Genomic DNA, 12656 nt, shown 5'->3' with positions numbered 1-12656 from the left:
CTGACTGCCTGCCTCTCTTCCGCTCTTACATCCGGTCCAGGGTGTCTTTGGAGATGGAGCACGCGGTGTCCACCGGTACGCTCACGGCCTTCCGCGAGAGGTGGGCACCGGAGGGACTGGAGTGCATCATCACGCCCGGCAACCAAATTTTAATTTGATTTTACGTTTTAAAGTTTAATTTGTTTTAATTGCCGGTGCTTTTAGTGTTCCCCTTCTCTTTTATAGGGGGCACTGGGGAAAAATTGTGATTTTAGTGCCCAAAAAAAAAACATAAAACAAAGAAAAATACAAAAAAAAAAAGGAAAAAAAGGGCCTTGTAAATGTCTGGTGTGTCACCCAGTTCGGGTGGCACGGTTTAATGTTTTGTTTTACAGATAAACTCCAAAAAGAGTTTCATGCACAAGGAACCAATGGTAGAGCAGTGGAGGCGTGTCCTATTCAATTGGAGCCCTGCTGCTGAGAGAGGAGCAGCTACCAACCTTAGCTCCTGTTTGGAAGGCCTGGAGTGAGCCCTGAGACCAGCCCAGGAAGAGGAGGAAAGGGCTAGCTTGCTACCCATTCAACATCCGGAGGGAGAGCAGGAGCACAGAAACAATTTAACATTTAATACAACTACAGAGAGTTGGAGAGAGGGGGAAAAAACAACAACCTGTGTGGAAGGAGGGAGAGTCTACAACATTCTACAGGTGGGTGTTGGTGCATTTCCCCGTAAAGACTTTGCTGTATCGGTGGGGGGAGGAAAGAAGACCACTGAGGGCCGGAACATCGCGGGGGGTGTGTGTGGGTGGAAGTGTGTGTGGGGGCCTTGCTTACAACTAGGCCCCACACACAATTGACCCACCCTCCCAATTGCCTAGCCTGGGATAGCTGGAGCTACCAGGCTGAAGATTTTATTTACCACCTCTTTAAACATCGTTAGGAGTGTGTGCCTGGTGGCTCTAGCTGCCCCAGGTGAAGACATCTTCTCCCCTCACCCGAAGACCACCCCAAAGACTATTGTGTGTTTTGCCATCTGGGGATTGCACCCACCCACAGCTGCGAGGGGAGACCTGCCCTCGCAGTCCCCCCCTTCCCACCCCGCTCTATCTTTCTCTATTACTCTCTGTTTCTCCCCTCTCTCTCTGAGAGCCCTTTTTCTCCCAAATTAATTGAGAAAAAACAATTGAGACAACTGAGCAGAGGGAGCAAGGCCCCTCCCCAATTGCCAACTAGGGGAGAGGTGTGCCTCGTTAAGAGCTCCTCTGCTCAGTCTTACTATAAGAGGCCAATTAAGACCATTAAGGCCTGTGACTTTGGGGTGGGTGTAGCCCTTAAAGGGACCCTGTGATGGCGACCCCATCCACGCCGGTGGCAGGGCCAGCGAAGACATATGCGCAGGTGGCAACCGCTTCCACGGCACCTCCTGCGCCACCCGCTGCCCTGCCACCATTCAGACTTATTACAAAAAAACACGGGGTCAAGAGCTACACTCACCCCACAATGAGCATCGAGGAGTGCGTGCGGGCGATGGCTGGGGTAGTCGGCCCCTCGGCCATTGTCGCAGCCTCCAAGATGTCTGGAAAGGCCGTGTTCTTCCTGGGGTTGGAGAGGGCGGTGTCCCTGGCCCTTGAAAAGGGGCTCACGGTGGGCAGGACGTTCCTGCCGGTGGACCCTCTCGAGGCCACTGCGCAGAGGGTCATCATTTCAAACGTCCCGCCCTTTGTTCCCGCTGAGCTCCTCCTCCCTCACCTACACCAACTGGGGGAGGTAAGGTCGGGGATCAACCCCATACCGCTCGGCCTCAGGGAGAACAGCCTGCGCCACGTGTTCTCCTTCCGCCGCCAGCTCTTTGTCCGGCTGGCGCGGGAGGAGACGACGGAGGGAAGTTTCAATGTGGTGCATGAGGGGACTGCCTACCGCGTCTTCTGGACGTCGGACGGCGTGCGGTGCCATGCCTGTAGGGAGGTGGGGCATGTTCGTAAGAACTGCCCCGCCTCCAAGGCCGCCAAACCACCGAGGGCGGCCAAGGCTGGCGCCGCCGCCACCCCTCCCCCTAGTTGCGTCCGCGTGCCGGGAGCCGTAGGTGCGCGGGCATCGTCGGGGGCCTTTGTTTTCACGGCCTCCGGCGGGGGGGAGGGAGAGCGTCCGATCGAAAAGAAGGCGCGGAAGAAGACGAGACATCTAGAGGCGGGTCCCCTCAGTGCGCCGGAAAGTTTGACCACCGCGCTCAGCCCAACCCAGTCACCGGCGAGCGCGGGGTGCCCTGAGCCCGTGCCCGAGCCCTTGACCAATACCGCAGAGGGGCTCGGGCGAGGGCAAGATAAGGAAAAGGGGGGGGGCGGAGCGGGAGACCTCGGCAGACATGGAGGTCTCCCTGCCTCAGCGCACCTCCAGCAACAAAAGGAGGCGCCGCTCCGTTGAGGCGGAGGGGGAACATCATCCCTCCGCGGAGGAGGCGGTGCCCGCCGCGTGTCCCGCGTCCCCCACCAGCGCCCCCAAGCAGCGCCGTAGGCGGGAGGAGTCTGTCCCCGGGGAGGGTGAGACAGTCGAGGCTGCCCAGCCTCTGCTTCCCGGGGATGGCGTGGAAGATCTGCCTGTCGTGGGGGGCATGGGGACCGCGGAGGAATGCATTGCCGCCGGGCCGGGCGTCCCGGGGACTGAGGCGGGCGGGGCCGAAAAGACCGAACCTGAGCACGCCCAGCCAATACCCAACTTCCCCCGGGAGTCGCTCGACCCGGCAGAAAATGAAATGAATGGTTTTTATGACACTGTAGATGCTGGGCCGGGGGGTGCCAACGGGGAGGGGGAGGAACACCCACCCTCGCCCCCTACTTTGGAGCTGGAGCACTTGGGGAGCCTGGGGATTTCCTATGGCCGGGTCTCTCCTTGTTCCCCGGTTCCTGGGGTGGAGGGGGAACCCCTTCCGCTGTCATTTCCCGACCCAGCACCATTTTTAAAAGAGCCCAGTGGGGACTCCTCTGCCGACGATCCTGGGGGTGGGATCGGGGCAGAGCCAGGGCCGGTTGGAGCGGCCGGGTCATTTGCCGTACCATGTGCGGTCGATGGGCCGGCTGCTGGCGGCCACCTCCCGGAGGAGGACGGGGACTCGGTGGGGGACGCGGGTGAAAATCTAGAGACCACCGCCAGCGAGGCGGTGGATCTGCTCGCGGCCGCCGCCGAGACCATCCTCATTCCTGCAAAGGAACTCCGGGACTTTTTGGCCCAGAGCCGGGGTCGCTGCAACCAAGCCCGACTGGCCCTGGAAAATGGTCCGAGCCAGAGCTGATCAAGGGGTCCGTCCGCGCCGCCGTTAAAACCTTGGCCGCGGGCGGGCCCTTGACAAAGGCGCAACACCTTGAGCTGCGCGAGCTCGAGGGACTCCTCGCTGGGCTGCGGAGGGAGTGGAGTTCAACAAAAGACTCCACTCCCTCCCCCACAATAGGTTAAGGTAGAGGGTGCACTATGCTTTTGCCATGAAGATAACCATAGCCAGCCTCAACATCAACGGCGGCAGAGGGGCACGCCGTAGATTTGACAATTTTTCGCTCCTGCGGGAGGGGAAATATGCGGTGTGCTTCCTGCAAAAAACACACACCGTTCCTGGAGACGAAGCCACGTGGCTCCTGGAATGGCAAGGAGTGGTCCGCATGAGCCACCTCACCGCCATTTCTAGTGGGGTGGCCATCTTGCTGGGCCCGCATTTTCAGCCGGAGATCTTGGGGGTCGAGGAGCCCGTGCCAGGCCGCTTGCTGCACGTAACGGTTCACCTGGGGGATGTGCCGCTCCATCTCGTGAACGTGTACGCCCCTCAGCCCGGCCCGCAGCAAACGCGCTTCTTTGAAGAGGTGTCCGCTCTTCTTGGCTCCGTCGACGTCGGCGACTGCATTGTCCTCGGGGGGGATTTTAACTGCACCCTCGAGACGAGGGACCGCTCCGGTGCCCCGCAGTGCATGACGGCGATGGAGAAGTTGAGGGACCTGGTCGGGTCCTTCGACTTGGTGGACGTCTGGCGAAATCTCCACCCCGACTCCAGCGCCTTTACTTGGGTGAGGCCTGGAGCAGGATGGTCCAGAGTCGACCGCCTTTACGTGTCTCGGGCGTACATTTCCTGTGTCCCGGCGGCCTCCATGCGGCCGGTGCCGTGTTCGGACCACCACCTGATGTGGGCGGAGCTCGCTTCGCTCCGCGCGAGGACGGGGTCCGCGTACTGGCACTTTAACAACCGGCTGCTGGAGGACGTGCGGTTTCAGGACTCGTTCCGTCGATTCTGGTCCGACTGGAGAAGGAAGCAGGGGGGCTTCCCCTCCTTGAGGCTATGGTGGGACGTGGGCAAGGCTCACGTTCGCGTCTTCTGTCAAGAGTACGCGAGGGGGTCGACCAAGAGGCGGGCGGCCAGAGTCGGGCGCCTAGAAAAAGAGGTGCTCGACCTGGAATCCAGTCTCGGTCAAGTTGTCCAGGACCCGGCCCTGCGGATGGTGTACGAAGCGAAGAAGGCCGCGCTGAAGGACCTGCAGGTCATCGGGTCCCGAGGTGCGTTCGTGAGGTCGCGGATCCGGTTCCTGCGGGATCTGGACCGCGGCTCCCCCTTCTTCTACTCGCTGGAAAAAAGGCAGAGTGTCCGTAAGCAGCTCTTGACGCTGCTGGCCGACGACGGCTCTCTCGTCTCGGATCCGGAGGGCGTCAACAACAGGGCCCGTGAATATTACAGGGCTCTGTTCTCTCCGGATCCGTCCAGCGAGGAAGCGCGTAGAGTTTTGTGGGAGGACCTGCCGAAGGTCAGCCTGGAGGGCGCCGAAAATCTGGAAGCTCCGCTAAGCCTGGTGGAGCTGACCGGTGCCCTCGACCGGCTCTCGAGGGGAAAATCCCCGGGGCTGGACGGGCTGACCGTGGAGTTCCACAGGGCGTTCTGGGACGTCCTGGGGGGCGACTACGCGCGGGTCCTGGGGGAAAGTCTGGCGACCGGGGAGATGCCCCTCTCTTGGCGCAGGGCAGTCACCGTCCTGCTGCCTAAGAAGGGCGATCTCCGCCTCCTTAAGAACTGGCGCCCGGTCTCCTTCCTCAGCACGGACTACAAAATCTTCGCCAGGGCGATGTCTGCTCGCCTTGGTGCCGTGCTGGACCACATGATCCACCCCGACCAGTCCTACACGGTCCCGGGCCGGACAATCCATGATAACATCCATCTGGTCTGGGACCTCATCCATTGTTCCCAGGAGGCTGGTCTGTCGGTCGCCTTCCTATCCCTCGACCAAGAGAAGGCGTTCGACAGGGTGGATCACGACTATCTGCTCGGAACTCTGCGCACTTTCGGGTTCGGGACGCATTTCGTCGCCCGGATCCGACTTTTGTACGCCGCCGCAGAGTGTCTGTTTAAGGTTAACGGGTCCTTGACGGCGCCCCTTCGCTTTAGGAGAGGGGTGCGCCAGGGATGCCCCATGTCCGGCCAGTTATACGCCGTTTGCGTGGAGCCTTTCCTGCGCCTCTTGCGGACGAGGTTGACGGGACTGGCTCTGCAAGGGCCGGGCGTGGGGGTCGTCCTCTCGGCTTACGCCGATGACGTGCTCCTCGCGGTAGAGGATCCCGCTGACCTGCGGAGGATGCGTGAGTGCCAGGAGATTTACTCGGCCGCGTCCTCCGCCAGGATCAACTGGGAGAAATGTTCCGGACTCCTGGTGGGTCAGTGGCGGGTGGACTCCCTGCCGGAGGAGCTCAGGCCTTTTGCCTGGAGCACGACCCATCTCCTCTATCTGGGAGTCTACCTTAGCCCCGACGAGGGAGCCTGGCCGGCGAACTGGCAGGAGCTGGAGGCCAAGGTCGCCGCTCGCCTAGGGCGCTGGACAGGACTGCTCCGAGTGCTGTCCTACAGGGGTCGAGCGCTAGTCATAAACCAGCTGGTGGCCGCAATGTTGTGGTACCGGCTGGTCACTTTGACCCCTCCCCCTGCGTTTGTCGCCAAGATACAGAAGAAGCTGGTGGACTTCTTCTGGAACAACAGGAAGCACTGGGTCTCTGCTGCGGTCTTGAGTCTCCCGCTTGAGGAGGGCGGTCAGTCGTTGGTGTGCGTCAGCGCCCAGCTCGCGACTTTCCGTCTTCAGACCCTGCAGAGATACATTTACGTCGAGGCCCCTCCTAGGTGGTGTGCTCTGGCGACGTATTTCTTCCGCCAGCAGCGCGACCTCAATTATGACACGCAGCTCCTGTTTGTGAACTTGGGGGGTGTCAGGACCGCCCTCCGGGAGCTGCCTGTCTTTTACAGGGAACTCATCAGGGTCTGGAACAAAGTCTCCACCAAGCGCAGCTCTCCGCCGGCTGGAGTGGCGGCCGTCCTGCAGGAGCCGCTGCTCGGGAATCCGTACCTCCACGACCGAGGTTTTATGTGGCGGTCGGAAGAGAGGGCTGTGGCTGGTGAGGTGACCAGGGTCAGGGACCTGCTCGATGGCGGAGGAGCGGGCTGGATGGTGCCAGACACGTTGGCGCGGCGCCTAAATTCTGCCAACGTCCGCCACGCGGCCGATGCCATCGAGTCGCTAAAAACAGCTCTGGGCCCTGACTCCGTTAGGTGCATCGAGGAGGCTCAAGCACGTGGGGAGATCCCGTCCGAACTGACCCCCGTCCGGACGGAATTCCTCATCGGCGCCAAACCCCGGAACCTCCCTCGGGGGCCGGCGCCTCACAACTTGAGCCGCCTCGGGGAAATCCCCTCCGTGCCTTTCAGTTCCGCGCGGAGGGGTTTCCTGTACGTGCTGCTCCTGCACACTCTCAACTTTGCCATCCTCGCCTGCCGTCCGGACACGCCATGGCGTACCATCCTGCCGTCCAGAGGAGGCGGGGGTCCCCGATGGAGGGCACTCTACGCAGGGGTCCTCCCACTATTCATCGGGGACTTGGCCTGGAGGGTGGTGCACGGAGCAGTGCCGTGCAATAAATTTTTAAGCCGCTTCACGGACTCCCAGGCCGCCTGCAATTTCTGCGGTCTGGAGGAGTCCGTGTTCCATGTTTTTATTGAGTGCACAAGGTTGCAGCCCCTGTTCCATTATTTGAAGGGGCTGCTCCTGAAATTCTGGCTGCACTTCAGTCCCACTCTCCTGATCTTTGGGCACCCTGTGCGGAGGGGAGCGGGTAGGTCCGAAGGCCTCCTCGTAGGACTGCTCCTGGGCACGGCCAAGGGTGCCATCAGCCGGTCCAGGCAGCGGGCGGTCGAGGGGGTCGTTCAACCTGACTGCCTGCCTCTCTTCCGCTCTTACATCCGGTCCAGGGTGTCCTTGGAGATGGAGCACGCGGTGTCCACCGGTACGCTTGCGGCCTTCCGCGAGAGGTGGGCACCGGAGGGACTGGAGTGCATCATCACGCCCGGCAACCAAATTTTAATTTGATTTTACGTTTTAAAGTTTAATTTGTTTTAATTGCCGGTGCTTTTAGTGTCCCCCTTCCCTTTTATAGGGGGCACTGGGAAAATTGTGATTTTAGTGCCCAAAAAAAAAACAAAAAAAAGAAAGAAAAACACACAAAAAAAAAAACCAAAAAAAGGAAGAAAAAGGGCCTTGTAAATGTCTGGTGTGTCACCCAGTCGGGTGGCACGGTTTAATGTTTTTTGTTTTGCAGATAAACTCCAAAAAGAGTTTCATGCACAAGGAACCAATGGTAGAGCAGTGGAGGCGTGGCCTATTCAATTGGAGCCCTGCTGCTGAGAGAGGAGCAGCTACCAACCTTAGCTCCTGTTTGGAAGGCCTGGAGTGAGCCCTGAGACCAGCCCAGGAAGAGGAGGAAAGGGCTAGCTTGCTACCCATTCAACATCCGGAGGGAGAGGTGGAGCACAGAAACAATTTTAACATTTATTACAACTACAGAGAGTTGGAGAGAGGGGGAAAAAACAACAACCTGTGTGGAAGGAGGGAGAGTCTACAACATTCTACAGGTGGGTGTTGGTGCATTTCCCCGTAAAGACTTTGCTGTATCGGTGGGGGGAGGAAAGAAGACCACTGAGGGCCGGAACATCGCGGGGGGTGTGTGTGTGTGTGGAAGTGTGTGTGGGGGCCTTGCTTACAACTAGGCCTCACATACAATTGAACCCCCCCCCAATTGCCTAGCCTGGGATAGCTGGAGCTACCAGGCTGAAGATTTTATTTTACCACCTCTTTAAACATCGTTAGGAGTATGTGCCTGGTAGCTCTAGCTGCCCCAGGTGAAGACATCTTCTCCCCTCACCCGAAGACCACCCCAAAGACTATTGTGTGTTTTGCCATCTGGGGATTGCACCCACCCACAGCTGCGAGGGGAGACCTGCCCTCGCAGTTCCCCCCCCCCCCCTTCCCACCCCCCTCTCCCACCTCCCTCTCACTTTCTCTGTTATTCTCTGTTTCTCCCCTCTCTCTCTGAGAGCCCTTTTTCTCCCAAATCAATTGAGAAAAAACAATTGAGACAACTGAGCAGAGGGAGCAAGGCCCCTCCCCAATTGCCAACTAGAGGAGAGGTGTGCCTCGTTAAGAGCTCCTCTGCTCAGTCTTACTATAAGAGGCCAATTAAGACCATTAAGGCCTGTGACTTTGGGGTGGGTGTAGCCCTTAAAGGGACCCCGTGATGGCGACCCCATCCACGCCGGTGGCAGGGCCAGCGAAGACATATGCGCAGGTGGCAACCGCTTCCACGGCACCTCCTGCGCCACCCGCTGCCCTGCCACCTTTCAGACTTATCACAAAAAAACACGGGGTCAAGAGCTACACTCACCCCACAATGAGCATCGAGGAGTGCGTGCGGGCGATGGCTGGGGTAGTCGGCCCCTCGGCCATTGTCGCAGCCTCCAAGATGTCTGGGAAGGCCGTGTTCTTCCTGGGGTCGGAGCGGGCGGTGTCCCTGGCCCTTGAAAAGGGGCTCACGGTGGGCGGGACGTTCCTGCCGGTGGACCCTCTCGAGGCCACCGCGCAGAGGGTCATCATTTCAAACGTCCCGCCCTTTGTTCCCGCTGAGCTCCTCCTCCCTCACCTACACCAACTGGGGGAGGTAAGGTCGGGGATCAACCCCATACCGCTCGGCCTCAGGGAGAACAGCCTGCGCCACGTGTTCTCCTTCCGCCGCCAGCTCTTTGTCCGGCTGGCGCGGGAGGAGACGACGGAGGGAAGTTTCAATGTGGTGCACGAGGGGACTGCCTACCGCGTCTTCTGGACGTCGGACGGCGTGCGGTGCCATGCCTGTAGGGAGGTGGGGCATGTTCGTAAGAACTGCCCCGCCTCCAAGGCCGCCAAACCACCGAGGGCGGCCAAGGCTGGCGCCACCGCCACCCCTCCCCCTAGTTGCGTCCGCGTGCCGGGAGCCGTAGGTGCGCGGGCATCGTCGGGGGCCTTTGTTTTCACGGCCTCCGGCGGGGGGGAGGGAGAGCGTCCGATCGAAAAGAAGGCGCGGAAGAAGACGAGACATCTAGAGGCGGGTCCCCTCAGTGCGCCGGAAAGTTTGACCACCGCGCTCAGCCCAACCCAGTCACCGGCGAGCGCGGGGTGCCCTGAGCCCGTGCCCGAGCCCTTGACCAATACCGCAGAGGGGCTCGGGCGAGGGCAAGATAAGGAAAAGGGGGGGGCGGAGCGGGAGGCCTCGGCAGACATGGAGGTCTCCCTGCCTCAGCGCACCTCCAGCAACAAAAGGAGGCGCCGCTCCGTTGAGGCGGAGGGGGAACAACATCCCTCCGCGGAGGAGGCGGTGCCCGCCGCGTGTCCCGCGTCCCCCACCAGCGCCCCCAAGCAGCGCCGTAGGCGGGAGGAGTCTGTCCCCGGGGAGGGTGAGACAGTCGAGGCTGCCCAGCCTCTGCCTCCCGGGGATGGCGTGGAGGATCTGCCTGTCGTGGGGGGCGTGGGGATCGCGGAGGAAAGCATTGCCGCCGGGCCGGGCGTCCCGGGGACTGAGGCGGGCGGGGCCGAAAAGGCCGAACCTGAGCCCGCCCAGCCAATATCGAACTTCCCCCGGTGTTTGCTCGACCCGGCAGAAACACAAATGAACAAATTTAATGAAACTGTACATGCTGGGCCGGGGGGTGGCAGCGGGGAGGGGGAGGAACACCCACCCTCGCCCCTTACTTTGGAGCTGGAGCACTTGGGGAGCCTGGGGATTTCCTATGGCCGGGTCTCTCCTTGTTCCCCGGTTCCTGGGGCGGAGGGGGAACCCCTTCCGCTGTCATTTCCCGACCCAGCACCATTTTTAAAAGAGCCCAGTGGGGACTCCTCTGCCGACGATCCTGGGGGTGGGATCGGGGCAGAGCCAGGGCCGGTTGGAGCGGCCGGTTCATTTGCCGTACCTTGTGCGGTCGATGGGCCGGCTGCTGGCGGCCACCTCCCGGAGGAGGACGGGGACTCGGTGGGGGACGCGGGGGAAAATCTAGAGACCACCGCCAGCGAGGCGGTGGATCTGCTCGCGGCCGCCGCCGACACCATCCTCATTCCTGCAAAGGAACTCCGGGACTTTTTGGCCCAGAGCCGGGGTCGCTGCAACCAAGCCCGACTGGCCCTGGAAAAATGGTCCGAGCCAGAGCTGATCAAGGGGTCCGTCGGCGCCGCCGCTAAAACCTTGGCCGCGGGCGGGCCCTTGACAAAGGCGCAACACCTTGAGCTGCGCGAGCTCGAGGGACTCCTCGCTGGGCTGCGGAGGGAGTGGAGTTCAACAAAAGACTCCGCTCTCTCCCCCACAATAGGTTAAGGTAGAAGTTGCACAATGCTTTTGCCATGAAGATAACCATAGCCAGCCTCAACATCAACGGCGGCAGAGGGGCACGCCGTAGATTTGACAATTTTTCGCTCCTGCGGGAGGGGAAATATGCAGTGTGCTTCCTGCAAGAAACCCACACCGTTCCGGGAGACGAAGCCACGTGGCTACTGGAATGGCAAGGAGAGGTCCGCATGAGCCACCTCACCGCCATTTCTAGTGGGGTGGCCATCTTGCTGGGCCCGCATTTTCAGCCGGAGATCTTGGGGGTCGAGGAGCCCGAGCCAGGCCGCTTGCTGCACGTAACGGTTCGCCTGGAGGACGTGCCGCTCCATCTCGTGAACGTGTACGCCCCTCAGCCCGGCCCGCAGCAAACGCGCTTCTTTGAAGAGGTGTCCGCTCTTCTTGGCTCCGTCGACGTCGGCGACTGCATTGTCCTTGGGGGGGATTTTAACTGCACCCTCAAGGCGAGGGACCGCTCCGGTGCCCCGCAGTGCATGACGGCGATGGAGAAGTTGAGGGACCTGGTCGGGTCCTTCGACTTGGTGGACGTCTGGCGAAATCTCCACCCCGACTCCAGCGCCTTTACTTGGGTGAGGCCTGGAGTAGGATGGTCCAGAGTCGACCGCCTTTACGTGTCTCGGGCGTACATTTCCTGCGTCCCGGCGGCCTCCATGCGGCCGGTGCCGTGTTCGGACCACCACCTGGTGTGGGCGGAGCTCGCTTCGCTCCGCGCGAGGATGGGGTCCGCGTACTGGCACTTTAACAACCGGCTGCTGGAGGACGTGCGGTTCCAGGACTCGTTCCGTCGATTCTGGTCCGACTGGAGAAGGAAGCAGGGGGGCTTCCCCTCCTTGAGGCTATGGTGGGACGTGGGCAAGGCTCACGTCCGCGTCTTCTGTCAAGAGTACGCGAGGGGGTCGACCAAGAGGCGGGCGGCCAGAGTCGGGCGCCTAGAAAAAGAGGTGCTCGACCTGGAAGCCCGTCTCGGTCAAGTCGTCCAGGACCCGGCCCTGCTGACGGTGTACGAAGCGAAGAAGGCCGCGCTGAAGGACCTGCAGCTCGTCGGGTCCCGAGGCGCGTTCGTGAGGTCGCGGATCCGGTTCCTGCGGGATCTGGACCGCAGCTCCCCCTTCTTCTACTCGCTGGAAAAAAGGCAGAGTGTCCGTAAGCAGCTCTTGACGCTGCTGGCCGACGACGGCTCTCTCGTCTCGGATCCGGAGGGCGTCAACAACAGGGCCCGTGAATATTATGGGGCTCTGTTCTCTCCGGATCCGTCCAGCGAGGAAGCGCGTAGAGTTTTGTGGGAGGACCTGCCGAAGGTCAGCCTGGAGGGCGCCGAAAATCTGGAAGCTCCGCTAAGCCTGGCGGAGCTGACTGGTGCCCTCGACCGGCTCTCGAGGGGAAAATCCCCGGGGCTGGACGGGCTGACCGTGGAGTTCCACAGGGCGTTCTGGGACGTCCTGGGGAGCGACTACGCGTGGGTCCTGGGGGAAAGTCTGGCGACCGGGGAGATGCCCCTCTCTTGGCGCAGGGCAGTCATCGTCCTGCTGCCTAAGAAGGGCGATCTCTGCCTCCTTAAGAACATCGCCCGGTCTCCCTCCTCAGCACGGACTACAAAATCTTCGCCAGGGCGATGTCTGCTCGCCTTGGTGCCGTGCTGGACCACATGAACCACCCCGACCAGTCCTACACGGTCCCGGGCCGGACAATCCACGATAACATCCATCTGGTCCGGGACCTCATCCATTGTTCCCAGGAGGCTGGTCTGTCGGTCGCCTTCCTATCCCTCGACCAAGAGAAGGCGTTCGACAGGGTGGATCACGACTATCTGCTCGGAACTCTGCGCGCTTTCGGGTTCGGGACGCATTTCGTCGCCCGGATCCGACTTTTGTACGCCGCCGCGGAGTGTCTGATTAAGGTTAACGGGTCCTTGACGGCGCCCCTTCGCTTTAGGAGAGGGGTGCGCCAGGGATGCCCCATGTCCGGCCAGT

The sequence above is a fragment of the Pristiophorus japonicus genome, chromosome 4 (genome assembly GCF_044704955.1).
Source record: "Pristiophorus japonicus isolate sPriJap1 chromosome 4, sPriJap1.hap1, whole genome shotgun sequence".
Classification (NCBI taxonomy): Eukaryota; Metazoa; Chordata; class Chondrichthyes; family Pristiophoridae; genus Pristiophorus; species Pristiophorus japonicus.
The sequence above is the reverse complement of the archived record's forward strand: the minus strand, read 5'-3'. Positions refer to the sequence as shown.